Below are 23,354 nucleotides of genomic sequence, written 5' to 3'. Positions count from 1 at the left end.
GAATGCAGCTTTGGAGAGGCGTCCTCATTCCAGAAGGCCTTGAGCTCGGGCCGCGTCCTGGGCCCTTGCAATCAACCGTTGCTGATCCTCGAGGTCGGAGCTGGCCAAATCTCTTTCTCAAAGCTCGTTGGTGTGGTAAGGGTTCGGAGGATTTAATGGTTCCGCTCTGTAACCCCCTACTATGTGCCTGAGGGACCCGGGCTCTGCGCAGAAGCGGCATTGCGGAGAGATTTGTGTAGGGGCCATGAGGTGATTTTTGGTTGGTTGGGGGAATGCATTAGTCTGTAGAGCTCGGAGGAATCGCTCCTGCTCTCTAGGTAGTGACTTGTGTGGGGGTGCATATGTTCTGCGGGTTAGCTTGTAGTGTTGTGTGATGTCTTGGTACGAGACTAGAAGGTGCATGCGCTCGGGTTCAGATTCCTCGGCGTCGGCTCCATGGGTCAAATCTCGAGCCACGTGGTTGGCGACCTCGTTGCCAGGAATGCGTGATGAGCTTGTGCCCAGATGACCATGACTGGTCTTGTTGGCGGCTTTTGATTGATGATCTGGAGCGCAGTGGTATGAATTCTGCCGCTAGCAAAGTTGCGGCACGCCTGTTGGGAGTCCGTCACTATGACTTCAACCTCTGTTTCGGAGAGCGCGAGGGCTATGGCCACTTCCTCGGCTTGGAGGGGATTGTTTCGGATGAGCGAAATGCTGCTCCGATGTTCTTTGTTGACGACTACGGTGGCTGTTGTGGCTGCGCGTCTGGGGTAAGACCCCACATCCGTGTAGGCTGCAGAGGGTAAAGTCCCGTATTGCTTGTGTATGGCAAGGGCCCGGGCCTCCCTTCGCTGTGTGTGGTGCACTGGGTGCATGTTGCGAGGTAGAGGACGTACGGTGATGTTGCTCCGGATGGCATGGGGTAAGCTCACAGCCTGAGGCGGCGGATGGCTGAGAGGGGCAGAGAGCTCCAGGCGTAAGAGGATGGACCTCCCCGCTTCCATAATCGCCAGCCTTGTTCGCTGATTGGATAAATGTGCCTCGATCAGCTCCTCGCCCATGTTGTGCACACCTAGTCGTAGTAGGCGTTCTGTGGACGTACTGATTGGCAGACCCATCGCCTGTTTATATGTCTTTCTGATCATTGTGTTGATTTTATTGAGTTCTGTCGCGTTGAGTAGTGCGTATGGAATAGCGTAAGTTATTCGAGATACGACGAAGGCTTGGACAAACCGAAGCGTGTCCGCCTCCCCCATGCCTCTTGTCTTGGTTGTTATTCGCCGTATCATGTGGGTAACTTGGGCAGCTGTATTCTTGAGCTTGTGAATTAATATTGTGTTGGTACGATCCGACTGGAAAGCATTCCCAATATCTTTACGCTCTGAGACGGAACGATGGTGTATCCCTCCAGTTGTATGCTGATAGTGGGCGAGTCGGACGCGTGCTTCTTTTGCGGTGAGACCAGGAGTAGCTGCGACTTTTGGGGGGCGCAACTCAGGCCGCATGACTTAGCATAGTCACTCACCACGTCTGCCGCTTCCTGCAAGCGGCTCTCCATTGTCCCATGACTTAGAAATGTTCGATCGTTCAGGCAGCCACCTGACTGGCGCGGATGCATTGTTTCAGTTGGAAATTTATCTCCCACATGAGATTATCAACATCACTAAACTGTGGAAGGAAGTGATGACCTGTGTTTTGAAAACAGAAAGTTCATTTAACCTGAGATCCTTGTTTCAAAAATACTTCACCTGTACCACGATACTCTAGAATTCGGCGGCCACGATGGTTTCTGGAGCACGTACAACGAGATTTTTTAGAGGTTTAGACGGAAACACATGAAAAGAGACAGTGAAAACTATGTAAGGTCATGTCACTTTTGCCGGATAAACAAAGCCACGAGCAGACGAGCTTGTGTTGCCTGAACACTCGGGCAAACCTTTCGAAGTCGTACATGTATACTTCGCCGAGCTAAAAAAGAAAAGTCCAGGTGTACGCAAAATTCAGTGATTTCTGGTCACAATAGATCAATGTAAAATGCTGAGCACGAGGTCGCGGGATCGAATTCCGGCCATGGCGGCCGCATTTCGGAACAGAAATAAACAGTGATGGCGACTTGTTGGCCTGGTCGCTTCTTCTGTTGAATTTTTTTTTCTTTTGTTTGAAGATAAACAATGCTCTTTATAGGTTTACAGTAATAAACCATAATTTGATACCCGCCAACTAAAACGCAGCTTTTCTTCGCACTCTCCTGCTCTCGCTCAACTGGTTGCCGATAGCAAATGTAAAACGGCGTCAAATAATCGTACATTTGCCTCACGCCTGTGCAGTTTACGAGCTTTCGTAATCATTCGTTTGTTTTGCGCGGCTACTGCTGTTTCGCAGCGCCGTTGCCGCCGCCTATAGTGTAATTGTCCTTGTTCGGTATGGAAATAGGGCATGCCGCAGCAACGGTGCGGCGTAGTACATTGCACGCTGCGGAGATTGTGAACGGCGCCCCATGCATCTGTAGCCGGCAACTAGCCTCCGTGTCTTTTTTTTTTGTATTTCTTTCTTTTGCGCCATTCTTCTATTTTCTACGTCACGTCCTTTCCGGTCGAGAGCGTATCTGGCGCTTTTGTTTCCGCAGTGCTTTCTAGCAAATTCTTGCATTTTTCATTCTTTAATTCACGTTTGGCGTTGGTATCACGAGGTCCGAGCCACCAAGCGGCGTTCGCGACACAAACATCCAAACTTTATTTCTTCTTCTTTCTTTTTATTTCACAATGTTGTCCGTAGCGTTGTGGTGAAATGGGCCGCCCAACAACTCTCGCCAAAGGAACTGCTTTCTTTCTGCGGTTTGTACATACCCTCACATCAGTGAAATCGTGTCACCAAGCTACAGAGATAGGCACTTGAAAATGAGCATTGGTGAATGCGCAACGCCCGCGGTATCGGGCATGCAGGGAATGTACCAGGCCGTCCACATTTAGGGGTAGTAGCTCATTCGTATGCAAGCGTTTATAGCAGCTTAAGTGTTGCGTGAAATGGGACAGACCTAATATTTCATTAATAGATGTTCCCATTAGGCGTATTATAACACACATTTCTGCAGCATGAACAAGAAGAAATGCTGAATTGATGCTGGCTCCTGAGCGCCACCAGAGTGTTGTCAGGTTCGCAGAACTCATTCTCCCTTTTCCTAGCTTCCAAGCTCCTTTCATTCATACCTGATCCCGCCGACTCCCATTCAGTTTTGCCAACTATAAATAGAAAACCCCGTTAATCGGGACCCCAAAAAACTCTTAAACCTAATAGAAGAACCGCAAGCCGCTAAAAACCCGCGAAGTGCAAACAATCAGAATCATGTTAAAAATATATTTTATTGAGTCGACATAAAACGCAGTTAAAAAAAAAAACTACATTGGGCAGAAAAGTGCTTGTTTTCATCCATAAGGAAATGAAAGATAGAAATTATCAGTAATAAAATGCGATTTTTTGAGCGACTGTGAAATGTGAAGACTTATTTACGAAATAAACTAAAAAAATGCCTCCGGGGATTACAATCACTGGCCACAAAATAGGTTCAACTACCGGGTAGTGATTAAAATTACAGAAAAATGTTCCCTTTTTCATTCTGGTATGGTCGCGCGTCTTCTCTGTGTATTTGTGCACTGGCGTGGCTGGATGTAGGGCCGGTGCCATTGCTAACCCCATAGGCCTCCACCCTGCCATTCTTTCTTACAACGTGCACGGGGCAGCATTTAATTGGCGCAGCATTTATCATTGCTTCGGAGAGCAGCCCACACAATAAGGATGACATTTTTCATCTCAGTGAACATTCGATTTCTTCAACTTAGACGTAATCACATCCAGCTGGCTGAAACACACTCAATTTACTCCTTCTTCCAAAGGGCCATGAATAAGCTACATGTTTTCGACACGTGAAGCACGAATTATACTAAAAAAATTCTCTACCGCCAGAAAAGAAGCCATCATAAGACGAAATCTGCTAAAAGCACCCCCCGCCCACGAGCGAAATTTTCCCGCTGCCCCGCGAAAAACCACTAAATTTAGCTGAAAAATCCCTGAATTCGCCACAATGCTGCCATCCTAAGCCTCCTTTCTCTACTGCACGACTACCCATTTTTTTACCTCCATCCTTTTATTTACATCAATCAATATGAGAAGACAAGTTCAGATAATAAAGCGCGAGAAGAGCTAAGAGACATAAGCATGGTCTCGATGTACTGCGATATGTACTTATCTACAGGAGCATTTTACCAGGTATCATGCTCATTGGTTATATTATTATTAAGTTATGGGGTTTAACGTGCCAAAAGCACTCTTTGATTATGAGGCACGCCGTAGTGGAGAACCCTGGAAATTTCGACCACCTGGGGTTCTTTAGCGTGCACCTAAATCTTAATACACGGGTGCTTTCGCATTTCGCCCCCATCGAAATGCGTCCGCCGGGGCCGGGATTCGATCCCACGACCTCGTGCTCAGCCGCCCAGCAGAATAGCCACTGAACAACTACAGCGGGTTGCTCATAGGTTTTAAAAAGGACGTGTCATTCAACGCGAACAAGAACAAGTGTATTTTGTTCAGTGTCGTCTTGAGAAACCGCCAGTAACTTTAGTCCCTGGCATTCAATTAGTTAATCAAAAGTAAGGAGCTAATTGGTTCATTGTTCTTTTAATATTCAAGATGTCAATTAGGCAGTTGTAATAATCTTGAAAGTCGACAAAATGAGATCTTTCTAGCGAGATACACATCGCGTGTATTTTTATTTTATTTTTTCTGGCGGTGAGAAAGCCCCCGAATTATGCAAGATACAGTGACTGTGCATTCGTGCACATAGGGCAGCTGCACCATCAAGCAATCTAGGTCGTTGTATGCTATGTCCCAGAACGGAACGTAACATTGTTACTTGCTTTCTTTTGGGGAGACCGAGTTAGGACGTTTCAGTGAAATGTGCCAACTTGCCGTCTGCATTATCCTTTACCCTTCACTGCGCCTTTGGCTGCCGCCTGGCACCACCCTAATGTGTCGTGTGTGGCTGGGCATCGATCGCTCTGGCAAACGAATGCGGTCTTCGTATCGCATGATGCATGGTTGGTGCCTTGGGTAATTTTTATCATTGTGACATGACGAGATCACAGAACACATCATCATCCACTGGCATTATTACCACCCGTGGTGGCTTAGCGGCTATGGTGTTGAGCTGCTGAGCACGAGGCCGCGGGATCAAGTATCGATGGGGGTGAAATGCAAAAAGGCCCGTGTCCCGTGCATTGGGGGCGTGTTGAAGATCCCCTGGTGATCAAAATTAAACCGGAGTCCAGCTACGGTGTGTCTCATATTGAAATCGTGGTTTTGGCACGTAAAACCACAGGATTAATTCATTCACTGGCATTATATTAAAGACCAAAGACAATGTCTGGCCAATGACAGCCTGTGGCTTCCCTCTCCCTTAGCGCATGCTGGAAAACTAGGTGCAACGGTAACCTGATTGACTTTCCTTCTCGTTTTCTGTGTTGCTTAGTACTTCTTTTTCGTCGAGTCTTGTTTTTTTATTCATCCTTCAAGCATCTGGGCTAGCACGCCGTGGCATAACGATGCAAACCACCGTATAAGCCTTCGTCGAAGCCTTTCCTTCGCAGTCATGCGAGCTGTGTGATGCTTTATCACCCCAACTACACGGACCAAGTGCACAAGTATGTTATATGCTGCTTGAAGACCACCACGCGCTCCTTTAATTTTTTCCTTGCAGGACTCTATCACTAAGACGCATGTGCTGAACAATTAAAATTCGCTTCTTGACGATACGGTCTCGGGCCTTTAGAACTCAGTTGTTCGTATATACGTTGCGCAATCACACCAGCGTAAGCACAACAAACTAAAAGTCTTCTCGCACAACGCCCATTCATCGTTTGTTCTCTCAATCTTCTTCGTGAGTTTTGTTAAGCCTCTAGAATCCACCAAGATGTGCTGTTCGTGTATACGCGGAACGCTGTTGTTCTCTCTCCGCCTCTTTAAATTTTGTTTCCAATGTCTTGCCTGTAACGGATATGATCTGCACTGTAAACACAAATGAGCCCATATGGGCGTTTTAACAGTTGATATGCCATTTTTCCCCCCTAGCTTAAAATGAGTACTCCCACGAGAAGAAGTAAAATAAGCTAGAACCATTATTGTACCCCCGACCCCATTTGATGGGGCATGGCGGTTGTAAAATGGGGGTTTTCAAGGAATAACGGTGGCGTAGGGGAAATTGAGACGAGCCAAACAGAGAAAAGAATAACTCAGCCATGACCAACAAGGCAGTCAGCCGCAGCGACAATTTCAGTAGGATTATCTCTGCAGTCAGATTCGAAATATCCCGCGCAATGTGTGTCGGCGCTGTTTTTCTGTTCGGAGTAGCCGCGCCTTGGTGCTGCAGAGGACGCCGAAGTCGGAACTACGCGCGGAGGAACACCAGCCTTCGGAGCGCGCGCGCGTGCGTTGAAAGCTGTGATCGAGCAGCCATTTGCCAGCGACGGCACATTCTTCTACCGTGGTTGATGTTTCTCACTGCTTTGAACCCCCAAGACTCCACGGTAAGTGACTTTGAACGATTATTACATGTTCTATGAGTGTACATGCGTTCTAAGTGAGGAGACGCGCTGATATGACTTATTGAAGGTCTCGGTACAACATGGCGCGACAGTTGGCCGTCCAGAACCATTTTGCACGATCACTGTGTTTCTTCGAGCTTTGTCGTAATCGAATCGACTTGAGTGCTCAGAGTCAAGCGAGTGTACTTAAAAAATAGGATTTTATATAATGAGGGACTTTGCCGCGTCTTTAATTGGGCGGATGTGAGCATTCGACATAATCCCCGAAGCGCAAGCCACTACCATAATAGTTACGTGCAGTGCGAGGTGAGCTAAGCTTCGCCGCCTAACCGCGGCCTGAAAATGTGGCGGCTCGTTAAGGGTTTACTGCGGTACGCGTGTGTGAGTGTTTGTACAGCGATCATTTGAGCGAGAACCGGCGGCGCTTCTTTGTGCGCGGTATCTGCTAGCTGGCGCGTACGTGGCGCCAATCCCCTAGCTCGTGCGATTGTGTGCAGTAGGTCGCCCACTTAGCGCGCATTGTGCAGATTTGCCAGTACGCTCCTTTCTATCGTCTGTGTCTCTTCGCACCCACGTCGTTGATTGTGCAGGCAGTGCGCGACTGCGGCACGTAGCATGTAGAGCCTGCGCCCGTCGACTTTGATCTACGGGCGTGAAATGTCGGCGGCGCGTTTGTGGTATTAAAAGCGTGTGGTGAGCTTCCAACGGCACTACGGGTGAACGCCGCATGAGCTGCCGGTCAGAGTATCAGAACCTCTTTATTGTTAGCGTACTGCTTGGCGGTAACAGGTGTCCTGCTTGGGTTCAGATTACTGGATACGCTGTCACTTGAACCTCGGCGGCCGGAGCAGGTGAGTACCAGTGGCGGCGGCACCTCGGCGGGCAGAAAACTGTGCCCGTGCCGTGACGAGATATATCAATTTACGCGACAGCATTGCCGGTGATAGGTCATACGGGCGCGTCGCTCCATGCCTGTGTTCTGTGCTGAGGCCGCCATTACGCCTGCGGTGCACTTACTACGCTATATCTATATAGTCGATGCTTGTGCAATGTTGTTATTCAACAGCTGGCGCTGTGCTCTGGATACCTGAACTTGTTTAATGTTCAATTACTTTGCTGCTGTGCCACTGCGTATTGGGTACAGATATTTAGTATTGAATTCTAGGTGCCAAATTCACACAAAGAAGTTGCGCTTTTCAACTCAGGATCATATCACACATCACAGCGTCATCCTATATTGCACGAGTATTAATAACAAAATTTCTGTTGCTGGTGAAAAAAAAAAGGCAGACCGATCAACCTGTAACCTGTATCTGTGAGAAAAATGTGCTTCAAGTCCGCCATTGTCTATAAAAAAAGGTACTACCTTGGTATTCAATGTCAGTAACACTCATAAGTTATGCATCCTTTCGTGTGAAATAATTTGTCTTAGAAGCCATTCATTGTAAGGGATCAGTAAACATCTCATAGCTTAAGTAGTGCATATGTGCATGAGTTGGGCAAAGGTATTGGTTTGTAAAGAGCAAAGCCATTAAGATATAAAATATTGGCAAGCTTAGTTTAACAATAAGCTGACGAATATACAAAACCTAATGTAGCAGCAGATGTTCTCCAAGATAAGCTTGTGACCAGCTTTTTTGTGTTCTGTGTGATCATTGTAGTGTCAAATTTTTCATTTTTATTTCAGGACTGCGGCTGCGGTCGTTTCATTGCCAACTGTGAGGATGAAGCAGCTTCATGGCCGGAGATCGGGTGCCTCCCATCAGTTTCCCTTTTCAGCAATAGAGGCCTTGGTATGCTCTTACCTAGAGTTTGCTTTTTTACCCTGTATGTTTTGAGCGCAATGGCTAGTTTAGCGGCATTACTTAGAGTGATTGGTGTGACACCTGTTCCATAGGAGGTATGCAGGTTATCCCACGTAACTTTAGCAAAGGTTTAAAAATATGAATATGCCACCTAGCTGCACAGAACCTATGTAATGTTGTTTCCTGTCTCTTGGAAATACTTGGATTTGCTGCATTTTGCCTAATTACCTAATTAGTCTTAATCAATTAATTAACTTCTCAAATGTAATTAGATATACAGTCTCAATTATAAAATTGTAGAGCAACGTGAAAATTTTCCAGTACAGCTATCTGTGGCTCAATATGTGCTACATAATGTGTTTTTAGAGCATGAAAGAAGCCTGAGAATCTCGCAAAGTGCCTTGAGTATGTTTCTGTGTGACAGCGCCTGTGTTGTGTTCTTCCTTCAGTCCTCGTCTCTTGCGCTGTACTAACAGTCGACCTCGAGTGGCCATTCCCGTGGCAGTCTTGCATGTATTGAGTGCTTGCCCTGTATAGGCCTGTGTGTTTCCAGTAAGAAAAAAATACTGAAGGAGCCCAACGTGATGTATTTCAGGACAAGTGTATGGTGTAAATTACTATGTGACAATAAAATAAACTGAAACAAGACTTCACAGTAGAGGTATGCAGGTGTGTGCATCAGCATAATGAAGAAAACCTCATGCAAGTTTAGAAAAATATTCATTAAGTTAGTTTCTGTCATTCTTCTCTGTCACATTATTATTGCAAAAATGTGCTCTCTAGTATTGCACGATTAAAAATACAGTTCAAATACATCATTTGCGTAAGCCTTGACATTCATAGCAACATAGAGAGGAATGGTTAAAAATTTGCTTTGCTTCTCTGACCTTCATTTTAGGTCCTTCTCATGTTTGCTAAGCTTCTTAAACTATCATAGACCCCTTCCAGGGTTTACAGGCAGCTTGAGCACATTGTGCCAGATTGTGGAGAAGCTGCAGAGGTCGCAGTGTGTATAGTGGTGTCCGGTAAATGCAAGTTTATTGCAAGATGCATTATGCTCAGTACCAATTATATTAAGTTATAATGTTAGCAAAAATCTGTTTTCCAGATATATATCAATGTGTCTCCAAATAACTGCACTTTTTAAAAGAGTTGCTCATTCTCTGTCTACTGTTTGGTGTTGTTAAATGCATGTATGTTGGACAGCATAGTACTTGGCCTTCAGCTGAAGGTAGTAGTGTAGGTAGTAGGTAGTAGTGTAGCAGTAGAGTGGTAGCAGTAGTAGCTTTATGCATGTGCATAAAGCTGCAGTAAGCCAAATGTGAAAAGATAAGGGCTAATACGATACAGCCACGTAGCAAAATTTACACAAGCAAACTGTTTGATGCAATCCCTAGGGAAGTAAGCAAAAATATAAGAATGTGCTTATATGATAAACAGTACCTATGTTTCAGGCGCATGTCCTTCTACCGCCATATTCCATAACAGTTCATTATTTAACACTTTAAAACTACTTGCCCTGTTTATGTCTAACTGCTCTAAATTCGAAAATTTTCATTGATTGCACTATGAAGGTTTTGGCCGTGGCTTAAGTTACTGCCAGAATTAAATTTATGGTTGTGGCCGTCTTATGTGTGATAACAAAAAGCCATTTTGGAACCAGGTGACTGTTATGCAGTATGCTAAGTGTGCATATTAGAACAGCCACTTATATTTTCATTGTAACCATGTATAAAGTTTGTATGTACACATCTCGAAGCCATAGACTGTGTACTCTTAATTGGAGCTGTTATTGTGTGGAGTAGGTTTTTTTGTAAGCATTGTCTAGAATTTGCACTACATTAAGGTGTAGTGAAGCCAAGCGAAAAATATTGACAAAATGGCTAAAGTACATTCTTAAGAGTATTAAGCGCACTTAGATGACTTTACAGCATGTAGTAAAACAAGAATGGGAACTGAAGTGCTTAATTTTTGTTCATTATTACCATATGGCACCAACATGCAATGAAGACAAAAGAGGAAGAGAAGTGAAGTGCACTAAAGGGCAACTCGCTCCTGATGGGAGCTGCATTCACATCTACATGATGCATGCAATCTTGGAGTTATAGCAGCAGCTAACCACCTGTTCACTTTGTTGCACATTTGTATTGTTAATGTACTAAGTCTGGCCCTGGAAGTGCTAAGCAGTGCCACTTGTGGCATTGGTGCTGCATGCAAGACATCCTTCTAACCACAGGTGTTATGTATTATGTAAACCTAAGTTCTTTTAAATTCATGTAACCCACAAAAGTTCCATTTGAAAGGATGTGCCATATTTGCCACCATTGCCATGAGTAGCATTGGCTGACAGTCACAGGGCGAGACGTTAACCTTGCTCAGCTATTATGCAAAACTATTTTACATACAAATGTGGTAATTAGTATACATGCCAAAAGCCTCACAGAATAAATTTTTTTATTCGCATCTTGCAAGATTGTTATTTCGCTTTAACTCAGGAGGCCTTTCTACCTGCGTTGCATCCTGTGGCTGGACCACTCCAACGATCTCGGCGGAATCGTTACATAGGTGTGTTCTTTTGTGATTCTCAGTACTGATATTTTCTAGTTTACGTTCAATGTAAATGCACAGATCAAATGAAAAACAGGTTAAAAGATGAGCTCACAGGCACTGTATCCAAATGTTTGTTAGGAAGGAAAATCTTTTTTACAAGTTGTCGTTATAGCAACACAAGAGAGTGTGCACATCACACCACCAGTACCTAGCAAGCAACAGCATTATACCGTAGAAGAAGCCAAAACATCAGGCGAAAACCTGTACTAAACTAGAAACTGTATTAAGACCTTTTCGAGGCTTAAACTATTTCTTGGGTTACTCTGTCTAATTGCTTGAACTGAACTGACATGTCCTGCAAAACAGTTTGCATTCGCATTTGATACAATCTGCAGCAAAATATGAACAAAGGGCTGCAATACTCTAAGGGCCTACTATTGAAGTTGCAACCAGTCTTCCCAGTGTACTGCAGCCTCAGGAACATGAAATGTGGTACACTGTACCACATGCACACACAACAAATTTTAATCCATGGGCATCTGTACACTGTGCTTGTGCAGGACTGCGCAACTGGCTGTTTCTTCATGACTGAAACAGCTACGTACATCAAGACTGTATTGGGAAGCCACCATTTTTTTCAGTCAGTGTAACAGTCCATAAACATATGGATTTCCATGAGCATTTTGTCTGCCACACTTTTCTTTGTCGTTTTTTGTGCACTCCAGCTTTTATGGCTGCAAGACACTTCAGGCTGGCTGAAGAGACAGTGGTAGCCTAGTAGGTGGCCTCACAAAGTTGTTATTTTGATTTTTAAGAGCCGACTTGCTTTGGACAATGCTGAATAACACATCAAAAGGCACGGGATTATTGACAAGGTTAGAATGACTTTGAAAGAAGTTTAAGGCTTCTTTTTAACTCTGAGCTGTCTGCTGAGACCAAATCATGTCAGCTTTTAATGAAGGAATGTTCAGGTTGGAAAGCTGCAAGGCTGTGTGGGTACTCAAACACCATCATTGCTTCATATAGCTGAAGTTGCTGTGACATCAAGGCAGAAGCAAATGACATGGCAAAGGAAAGGTTGGTCGACAAAGGACTCATTGGCAATTATGTAGGTTCAAGGGCTATTGCACTGAGTAAGAAAATGTGTTCCTGATACAGCGTGAACAGTGTTAATGCTGAAGAACAAACTGGCACCATCTCCCCAGTCCTACACAAGCACGTGCATAGAAAGGGATGCCTGTTGGCCTTGAGGGCCACCACTGGAGGGATCACCTGCCATCGCTATGACATAGAATGTGACATCAGATGACTATGACTATAGTTCGCACCTTTGCTGCAGCTCGCTGGCTGGGCAATTGAAGCCTTGATTGTAAGGATGAAAAGTTTCAATCACAAGGTGGCAATTTAGTTGCCAACTCTTACAGCATGGTTCACTACTCAGTGCTGCAGTGCTGGACGTATTTGACCAAGCCTGGTGCGAGTTCTCATGAGTACCCATGTTCAAGCTGCCGCTAGATACTTAGTTGATGAAGTCACTGAGAATGAAATTTGGTCATCGAAAGAGTCATGAAAACGATGCACACAAGGCTTGTAGCGTGCTTACTTGGTATGACCTCAGTCAAGACACCCTGTGTGGAGATGCTGACAAAAGTGCAGCAGAAGTGTGGATTGAGGAGACAAAAATATAAGCTGTTCAAGTTCCACATATAACAAACTGATAATAAATCGCCGTTCAGCAAGAACTCCGGCAAAAGGGGCAAGCCGCACTCCCCACAACGAATGCTATAAAAACAGTACTGTTATTGCAGCAAAATTGCCTATAGCTCTTTTGATAGCTAGTAGCTGGTAGCTACTTGATGGTAGCACTTGATAGCTGGTATCACACAATGTTTTCTATTCCACGGAAATATTCCAGCACGTGGGGGCCACAATTCTCCTAAAGGCCAATACAGACACAGGTTGCCAGCAAGCATGGACTAAAGATTTTTCCGTTTGCATTGATGTAGTCTACCACATTTTGTTTTCTTGGGTGCACAGTCACACTGGGGTAACAATTTTCTGCCTGAATATTCATCGCAGGGAGCACTGCAGCCAGCTAAAGCAAGTTTTTTGTTCGCACCTTGCCACAGATGCGACAAGATGTAGACTTGACCCATTTTTCTAGGCACATTTGTTGGGTTCAAGAAAGAACACAGAGTAGCTTAAAAACTTTATTCCTTCTAGATTTAAGGCGTGGGGCCAGGTATTAACCATTGTTTTAAGAATTTTACCAAACCGGGAAATATTCTTTCTTGAAAGTCTTCTCATATCAGCTTGATACAGTCCCTGGCTTAGTATGGGTGCAAGTGCTGTGGCTTTGTTTTAGTCTGTTTAAAAGGTAGCTTTTCTTTTGAGTGTTCCAGTCGCAAAGAAATCACACATATATTTTGATTTCAGGAACCCTTGTGACATTACACAATTCCTTTACATGTTGCAACCAAGCTTATTTTTTAAACACATGCCTTTCTTTCAGCATGAAAAAAACATCTTAGATGAAACAAGGCAAAAATGGCTGCTTATGCATTTGTACGATATTCCAACTGAGAGGGGTGAAAAGTAATAAAATGTTCTACTTTCATAATTTTTCTACCATGTGTACAACATTTCTTAATAGGCATGAAGCAAATTCACTTTTATCACTAGCCTATTACAGAAACAAAAAATGACAAACTGAGCTTTTAAGGGGGCCCTCAGAAGGGCGCAGTCCGTGCGTCTTCTTTTCTAGCGCCATGGCTGTGAGCGCAGCTGAGCACATCTGCAGCCTGCACACCCTGTTCTAGAGGTGATCTGCTGCGTGTGGAAAGACTAGACGTGCTGATATGGCGTGGTATTATGTGCACAGTCTTCCCACGTGTTTAGTACACAGGGTTGCATAATCTGTAGTTTCAGAGATGCATTGAAGTTTGAGACAGACAAAGCATTCGCCTCCACTGCCAGCACTTTTCATGATAGTGTCGTTCCACTGTGTGTGGCAGTATCAAAGAGGACAGGGTGGATGCGAAAGCAAGGCTGGGTTTGCTTCATGCTACCTATGTGTAGGTATCGTTAACACACCGTGAAACCGTATCTTTGGTCGCTGACTCTCAAATTCAAAATTTTTTTCTCATTCAGATTTGTGTTTTCTGACTGCGGCCCTTTCCGTGGGAAAACAATCCATTTGCAAATGTACTTATTTGACTAAACGGTCGAATCTGAGTACAACAAACCAAATTGCTGATTTTAGTGCATTCGCTATGTTGGGGTTCCTTTGTATATGACTCCAGAAAAAGCCGACCATTGTCTGCTGACACTCCGCCGTGCCCACCCATATAGGAATAAACTTAATTTTGGTTGGCCACGATGCTTATCGGTGTAGTAGCTGTCGTGTGTCCACCCATACACATTTTGTTGGCTTCCCGAAAACCTCAAAGAACAGCTGTATTTTGCTTATGTGCATTCACTAATCAAATAAGTACATGTTTGCTAGAATCCCCATAATATTGAGTCAGCTGGTCTGCTTGAAAATGTTCAAAATATGGCAGTTAGATTTGTAATAGGAAGTCATACTAAAAGGCTTTGTATTACTGAGAGTAAGGGTAAGCTGCAATGGCAGGATTTAAAAGACTGGGAAATCTCTTCAGTTAAAATTATTTCAAGCATATACTGTTCCAAACATGTAGAGATAGAGAAATTCATATCAGGCTATCATCATACCTCACAAGAAAGAGATTACACTAAAAAGGTTTATTAATTTCCTTTTACTTATAGGTGATGCCTCACATTGTTTTTTCCTTGGACCAAAGGGACTGCAAGATTTTTCATCCTACAATTGTTTGCATAGTTTTCAAAGATAATTCCCTCCCTGCTTTGTGTGCTTGATTTGAATGTAAGTTACATTACACAGAATGTATACCCCCCCTGCAATGCCAGGACAGGCGAAGCAGGCACTAAATGAATAACCACGAAAGGAGTTTGGAGCGAGCAAAAATGGCATGTGCAATAGATATGCGTAGATGTCCCGTTGGTGTTGCTGTCAAACAAGAAATAGGGATATCGAGGAACTGAGCAAAGTAACTACATGTGTGCTTGCCAAACTATAGCTGTCATTTACACCTTGATTGTGACTTAGCTACCAAAAGAAGTTTTTTTGTCTTGTTCTTTTTCTGTTAAAATGTACTTTTTTCTTTGTCTACTTTCATTTGGGTTTTTGTAGCTATATTGTGCACATGTGACCAATAATGCCGTGTGGAAGTTAGTGGTTGTTGGTATTCCTCACTGCCTGTCGTTTGTTCAATGTGTGTACTAAAGTCAATAGAGCACCAACCAGTATAAACCAGTGTGTTGAATTTGTTTTCTTGTTTTAGTACAAATGATCTGACTGGTTATGTGCCCAAATAAACAATTAGATTATGAAAACAAAGTTCATCAGAACATGTCATGCATTTTACTTATAATTACCCTATTTCAACTGCAGAACCCACATATTAAGGCATGTAGATTTAAGTAGAACAAGTCTTTTTGCAATCCTTAGTTCTGAATAGGTGAGAGCAGTGCTAAGGCCACAAAGTGAGTCCACATAGATAAATGGCATGGTGCACTGTGCACTGACTAATAATTGATGTGTTTTTGCAACAGACAAGCAAATAAATATCCAGTAATGCCTTGTCAAAGGCACGAAAGCACATAAAGAGGCAGGGGGTGGTCAGATACAAATGTGCCGTGGTTTCAGGTTTGTTAACAAGCATACCACTTTTGTGTAACTTCTGAGAACAGGTGCTGCGCTGACACATTATTCTTTTTTTTTCCTGTTGTTATTTTCTGGGATTTGATTAGTTTCTGGGTTAATGGTTGCTGCTTTCGCTAACATGTTGCACTTATGAAATTTGGGCTGTCATCTGCACTGTTTACAGTGTATGTACTCTTATGGTCACATTATAGTGGTGCTTAATCGTGAAGGCTCTCATTCAAATATAAGCTTGTCTGGTCTACGTATGCTTGCCTTCATGCCAAAGGAATAAGATATACTATGTTTGTGTCAGAAGGAAAGAAACTGAGACTGGTGTCTATTATTGCACATAAATCTATGCTTAGTTGCGTTAACATTTTTGCATAATTTCAACAACTTATTTAGTGCATTTCTGTAACATTCACACTCTTTCTTATCCACTTAGGTGTAAGGAATAAAGGCAAAAAAGTAAAGCATTGCAGTGGATTTAACTTAATGCTCTTGATTCTTGTTACCTTCTTGATAGCTTTTCTATTTGGAAGAGCATATTTACAAAAGCATGTTTTGACCAAATAGGCTGCTGTTTGGGAGGCTTTGCAAGCACCACTATAACGTGACAAAAGCAGTGTGTGGCCATTTGGTTACATAAATTCTGGTGTAATGACACCAGAAAAAGTAAACAAAGATATGTACGCACATGACACAAGCACCGGATCTCACTTCAAGCTTTAAAATAAGGAAACAGGCAATATTTAATCACAGGTGGAGACATGATGTGATGATATCTGTTAAAAGAAATTCTTTATGCAGTGCAACTAATGGATCACTGATACATTCGTCATTCTTTTTAAATGTTGCAAGCCACAATTACCTTGCATGTTGTCAGGTCATAATACCTGGCTACAACGCAAGTTTTGTGGAACACAGGACTGCAGTCACATTCTTTGCAGTATTCAACATTGTGTGATGGAGGATTGTTTCACACGGATGACTCATACTCCCTCAATTTCCCTGATTTCGCATTAATAGAGCATCCCATCTGTCCAATGTAGGCACGGCCTTATGATGGCAGCAGACTACACAACGCTTGCGGCCTAGCTCACTAGATGCATATTGTGCTTCAACCACAACCAACCTTTTCCTTTTTTTGGCTTCTGCCTTTTATTACAGCACAAAACTCTCCTAATAAGGGCCTGAGAAAACAATGATTTGCGCAACTAAATTAGGCATGAATATGGAATATAATGAATGAGATGAAGTAAAAAAGTGGTTGCAGTTGTTTCCTATGCATTTGTAATTTTCATGGGTAATTGTGTAGCTGGTCTCTACGGGCAAACATTTTTTTTCTGTATGAAACATGTGATGAGAGATTTGCTCTGATGAGAAAAAAAGACAAGCCAGGAAAACAAATTATTTGTTGTGTGCAGCACAATTTGCAGGCGGTGCACTGTGCAACGGAGGTTATGTACAGTCAGCCATTCCCATCCAGTCATGCTTGCATTGCATACACACATTGTATTAATTTGAGATTGCGGCTAATGAAGTTTGTGTGGAATAACTCTCATTCGCACATAGTGATGCACTGCAAAATAGATTGGTTCGTTCCTGTGTTCATCAAAACTCGTAGCCAGAAATTATGAGCAGATGTACATAAGATAATTAAGCTTTGGCAGATTAGCACGAAAAGGACAAATGCATCAGTCATTCTCAGTTACATTGCACAAAGAATTTGTTTTTGAATTAATGACATCACTTCCTGTCACTATGTGTTGTATATGATGTCTGTTTTCTTGTTAAAGCGAGACTTGAGGTTAGGCACTTGTGTCCTGCATGTCTTTGTCTTCGTTTGCTTCTGTGGTGCCATTACACCAGAATAAGTCCATGACAGGAGCTGCCAGTCTATGCATTGGGCTCAGTACACCTGGCGGCCTGAATGTGACGAGTGCGAAGTAGCAGTAAGAACTTCAGAAGGGCAGAATTTTGTGTCGGTGGTGCATATTACAGTATGGTGAAGCGCTATAGATGGAACAGTGTGAGGCGAGACAGATGGGAAAGTGCTACAGACAACTGTGAATGTTTACTGGAAAGTTTCGCTGCAGCGGGACAATGCATGCGTTATCCTGGTGCAGCAAAATTTGCCAATGTTCGTAGTTGTCAGTAGCACTTGCCCATCTACATTACACTTCACCGTACACTAGTAGCAGTAACAACAGCAACCAACTGACCCGAGCAATAATGAAAGCTCACAGAATTGCCAAATTGTAGGAGAAATGTTTCAGTGTAACACATGTTTTGTTAACTGACAAGCAAATGTCATACATGTCTGCGAACAGATGATCAGATGCATTTTTCATGCACATACATTATTTTGTACAACTGCTTCCTGCTTTGGTTTTTTATGGCTTTTAGGAAGCATTCCAAAGTACTTAACTGTTTGTCTGTTCTAAAATTGAATCTGTTCTCAGCCAGCACTATGTGGCATTACTGCATAAGCCCTTACTTCGTCAGTGTCCTTCGCACTGTTCCCAACTAAATATGAATAACCAAATAACCATGTTTTTAAATTTTCAGATTATGAAGAAAATACTCTTAATATGTATTTCATTAGAAAAATTTTCTCAATTTTAGGAAGAAGTCTGGCTGGCCCCAAGCCTGGTGCAAAATGAAGAAATGGCACTCCACATCAATTCATGTTTACTTGTCGTCATAACCAGTCTGTTAGCTTAATTTTTGGTTCTTCCTATTGAATTCTCAAGAAAGGTACCAACTCTGTCATTCATTGAAAACAAATTTTTGCACTTGGGGATGCAGCCATGCACAAAGCCTTTGAGCTCATTAATATCTTTATTTTTTAAAGAAAGTGCAGCTCCTGCGTGGAGCAATAGGTTGAATAAGACGAGGGTAAATGAAAAGATGGCGAAATTAGTCATCAACAGTTGTCCAACAAAGGAAGTCTCAAGCTGGAGGCAACATCTTTGCAAGAGAACCAAATGGCTCCAGCCTGAGACATTCGTTGTTCAACCTGGCAAGTCTCCTTCTCGAAATATTTCCTCTAGCCTGAGACCTATATCCATTCCACCACCCTTGACCAACAATACACCTATACATTTGGTAACCCATGGAAAGGTAGCAAATTCACATTCAAGGAAAGGGAATGTAGTGTGCACCCTGGAAGGTAGCATGAACAGTATTTTATTTACTTAATGAAATGTAGATTTGCTATCCAATTACTTTATTTTGATCCCCGTTTTATAATTGGACAGCATGGTTCCTCAGAGAGAATAATTCGAAGCTCACACAATTTTGCTCCTTTATGTCCGTTAAATCTGTCCTGGTTGCTACACTATCAGCCCTGTCTGCAATTGCATAGCAGTGTTTTGAGCATGCATCCAAATTCAAAAGAATAGTTAGGCTTCTACCTCAGAATGTTTGCTACTGTGTTGCAGCTCGAATTCTATGTCTAGGTGGTCACTGTGATGCCATGTGCTTTTTAAATAAGACCAATATGCTATTTGAAGGGCAATTAAATGCAATCTCAAATGACCTCAGCTCGGGGAATGACACAATTGGAGGTCAATGTGATAAGGAGGATTTGATTTCTGAAAACAAGGCACTTAAACGGGAGAAAGCATGACTAATTTCGTCCAAAGATGCTGCTATTGGATATGATCAGGGAAGGTACTTGTTCGTGGCTGCATTTGCAACATGTTACATTGCTGGCTTTATATATTGCACTGGGTACAGTGAAATGTTGCTGCTTGCACAATATTCAACTAAACATGGTAGCCATGCTAATGTGTCCATGCAGAACAACTCATCCACTATTATGGACTACAGTGGAATCTCGATAAACAAAAATCGCTTCGAAACTGCCGCTTAAATAGGACACCATCCTGATAATTGGTTGGCTCTCTGCAATGTCTCTCAGTAAATATAATGCCTGGTAAATGGAACCAATTTCCCTGGCACTTTGAGGCTCCATTTAAAGAGCACCCACTGTAAAAATATAGGGGGGATCGTGTTTGGAACTTTCGTAAATGTAGTCTTAAACAAAACCGCATTTCAGTTGGAGCGAAATGCAAAAGCACCCGTGTACTTAGGTGCATGTTAAAGAACCCTAGGTTGTCCAAATTAATTCGGGGGTACTCGCGATGGCATGTGTCATAATCAGAAGGTGGGTTCTGGTTCGTAAAATACAATAATTTTTAATAGCTTGCTCAGAAATCCAGCACTAAATTATGTAGCTCGTTTGTGACGAGTCCCAATTTCTTAATTTAGTACTTTGACATTTATCATATTTGTGTGCTAGTCCATGCAAAATACCACTGATCGGCCTCATTATACCAGCCACTGTTAATTAGGAATGGCTTAGTCAAGCAACTTAAACTTACAGTACAAACACCTAAGACGAACCACAAAAGGAAGATACGACACACACTGGTGCTAACAACTTCTTTATTTCTTCGTCGTCGATGCAATATAAACCCTAGGCCACACTGCCGTGCAGGCACTCAGATTACATTACAGAGATCTGCCAAATTATCACATACGCAAGCGTAGGAAGTCAAATTCAGATGGATGCAGGGACAAAGATATCTTACTAATGCAATTATCGCCCTGCCTTTCTTGTGGTAGGCCTCTAAGGCAAACCGCACATGCTCATTCTTGCTTTTGCCAAGAATCGACGTCCCATCAAGTTGTGCCTCACAATTGTTGCAAGAGTTTATATGCGCACCAAGGTGCGCTCCTCTATCTACATTTTTGTTTACTTGTTGCGCATGTTCCCTGAGTCGCTCATTGACGCAATGCCCTATCTAGCCAAGCTATGTCTCACCACATGAGAGTGAATGGTATAAACCACACCGACCGCGCACAACACGTATGAAGCATCATGCCGAATTTGGCATCCTCCTCTGCCCTCTCCGCAGGTGCGGGAGCATAGCTTTAAAAGCTTGTTCGGTGCAGAAAACGCCAAAGGAACACTATGCCTGCAAGCAATTTTCTTGAGTTGATAGATGACCTTATGTGTTTCAGGGACCGCGCAGGGAACATGCACAAAAAGTAAACAAAAATGTAGATAGAAGAGTGCACATTGTTGCGCATATAAACTCTTGCAAAAATTGTGAGGCACGACTTGATGGGACGTCGATTCTTGGCAAAAGCATGAATGAGCTTGCGCGGCTTGCCTTAGAGGCCTACCACATAAAAAGGCAAAATGATAATTGCATCAGTGACATAGCTTTGTCCCTGCACCCATCTGAATTTGAGTTCCTACGTTTGCATATGTGATAATTTGGGAGATCTCTGTAATGTAATGTGTGTGCCTGTGCAGTTGTGTGGCCTAGGGCATATATACGCATCGACGACGAAGAAATAAAGAAGTTGTCAGTTAGCGCCAGCGTCTGTCGTATCTGCCTTTTGCGGTTCGTCTTAGGTGTTTGCGCTGTAAGTTTTAAGTTCAGAATTATGTACCAACTAGGCCAAATGAAGTTTTACTTTTAGTCAAGCGAGCTCAATATATAGTCTGTGCAAAAGTGTGGAGTGTCAGTACAAAGTAACAGTTCAAACACATGGCTCTGTAGTTACAGTTCAGTATGAAAGGAGATAAGATTTCTTAGCATTTCTTTCATTTAGTAATTTCATTGTGTTAGGACATGTAGAATACTAGCAACTGGCATGCTTACAATGTACAGTGCTCTTTTTTAAAATCCAGACAATTGTTTTACTGGGGCAGAAATGTGCTTTCTTTTGGGCCCGGAAGTGAACGTATTATATTTCTTACATTTGGTGTAAAATAAATTTTCTTCACTGTCAGTGTGTCTCGTGCATTTTTCCTTTCAGCAAGTAGCAACTGCTCTCGAAGGCGTTTGCTGGCCTCGGAGGCACTGCCGATAAGCTAGGACGACTGTATAAAAGCTTTGCAAAGAGGGGCTCTGTGATCAGCGAAAGGGAAAAAAAATGAAGACGTGCGGTGACGGGTTCATTCGCCATTGGACCACGTGTGCGCGTGACTTGGTCGATTCAGCGGTGGCCCTGTGCCGTCGATTGGACCATGTGTGGCGAGCCCGCGGCGAAATGCTTCGTGGCGGTACGCCGCGCCTATGCAGCAGCAGACGGAACACCGCAGGCCAAGGTGTCGGACGCCGGCGTTCGCTCCGAGCAGGTGCGACGCCTGCTCGAGCGGCAGCTCACGGACGGCCGAGTTCCCTTGAGCCTTGATCGCCGGCGTTCGACATTTCGGCCTGCGGTGTTCCGTCTGGTACTGCGTAAGCGCGTGACCCGCGCCACCATGCATTTCGCTACGAGCTTGCCGCACCTAAACTAAAATGCCTTTAATTCCTTCACAATACTCCCATTGTACCTCCCAGTCAAATAGGGGGGGAGGGTGAAGTGGGCGTATTACGTACCCCCGTTGTGTGCCCAATTAATGCCCACGTCAATGGGAGTTTTATCGTACGCCCTTTCAATGGGAGCAAAAAGATGTACAAAAGGGAATGCGCTAGAGGACAAGCAAAAAACGCCCATCTGGGTGTTCTTTTGTTTACAGTGTGCGTACTCTTTCTCGTGCTCTTTTCTTTGCTAATTGTAGCGATTTTACTCTGAACGTAGAATCGCGATGCCATATAGTCTCTACCCAGCGACAAATGCACGAATATCGCTCAGACAGCGTGCCAGCTCAGGCACAAGGCAGCCATGGTGCCGGGTGCTGCGCTGGAATCCCCGTTGCACTCCTTGTCTTTAGATTGTGACACGCCCATGTATTACAGGGAAAAAAAAGAAAGAAGTGGGCAGCCTCAAGGCGCCCTGGACTGCCGACGGCCACGCCTTCGCTTAGTCAATGACCTTCATCGGCGCCCCGCTGCGCCGGCGGGCGCCAGAGGCGAAAGTCACTCAGCAGCGCTGCCCCGGCGCCTTGTTTTATGGAGGTCGACTGCGGCGGCGAAGACGGCAAGCAGCCAGGTGCCGGCAACGAACGGAGATTTAGTGTATATAGCCGCCTTCTTGCATCGTCGGCGCCTCGGAAATGCTTAGGCCAAACATTTCCCTATTTCATATTAGGCGTGTGTTCTCCTTGACGTTTTCTTGCGAAGACGAAGACGTACACCACCTAGGTACCTTTCGACTGACCCAAGCACATTACGCGATGCATAGACAGCGCCTCGAACATGGACTCCGCTTACTTGACTCACATATCGGTATTTTTCACTTGTAAGATCTTAGGCCCATGGTTATAAAAATCAGTTAATCGCGAGACGATGAAAGCACTCGAATGCTTCTTTGAAGACACTGGTACATGTGATAAATATTGACTTCACAGAACTATGTGGAAAGGAGTGTCATATTCGTCTGTATGCATTGGGCGCACATTAAAGAACCCCAGGTAGTCAAAATTTTACCGGAATCCCCCACTACGGCGTGCCTCATAATCAAGTCGTGGTTATGGCATCTAAAACCCCAGAATTTAATTTATAGTTAGCGCAAATAAAAATGGAGCGCCTCGGATCCACTTATTCTTGTCGCTCATTGCATATTAAGCGCTTTTACTTTGACAGCCTTGGTTTCATGAGGTAGCTTACGAGGGTTTATTGGTCAGGACCATACACCACTGATAAGCATGGACAACAAAAACACGCAGTCAGTCATGTAGTTACAAACAGCTAATAAACATCATTACAC

The 23,354-nt window shown here is 43.7% G+C and overlaps 1 long non-coding RNA gene across 1 annotated transcript; it reads left to right on the top strand.

Annotated features, from left to right (window-relative positions):
* The first annotated feature begins 6,455 nt into the window (after window positions 1–6,455).
* Window positions 6,456–21,491, top strand: LOC140214236 (uncharacterized). The gene is made up of 5 exons (XR_011891183.1): window positions 6,456–6,560; window positions 8,266–8,371; window positions 10,879–10,948; window positions 18,306–20,312; window positions 21,329–21,491. It is a non-coding gene; the product is annotated as an uncharacterized lncRNA (long non-coding RNA).
* Window positions 21,492–23,354: the final 1,863 nt, after the last annotated feature.

Source organism: Dermacentor andersoni, chromosome 1 (assembly GCF_023375885.2).
Source record: "Dermacentor andersoni chromosome 1, qqDerAnde1_hic_scaffold, whole genome shotgun sequence".
NCBI classification, from domain to species: Eukaryota; Metazoa; Arthropoda; class Arachnida; order Ixodida; family Ixodidae; genus Dermacentor; species Dermacentor andersoni.
This window is presented reverse-complemented; position numbering and strand designations above follow the sequence as displayed.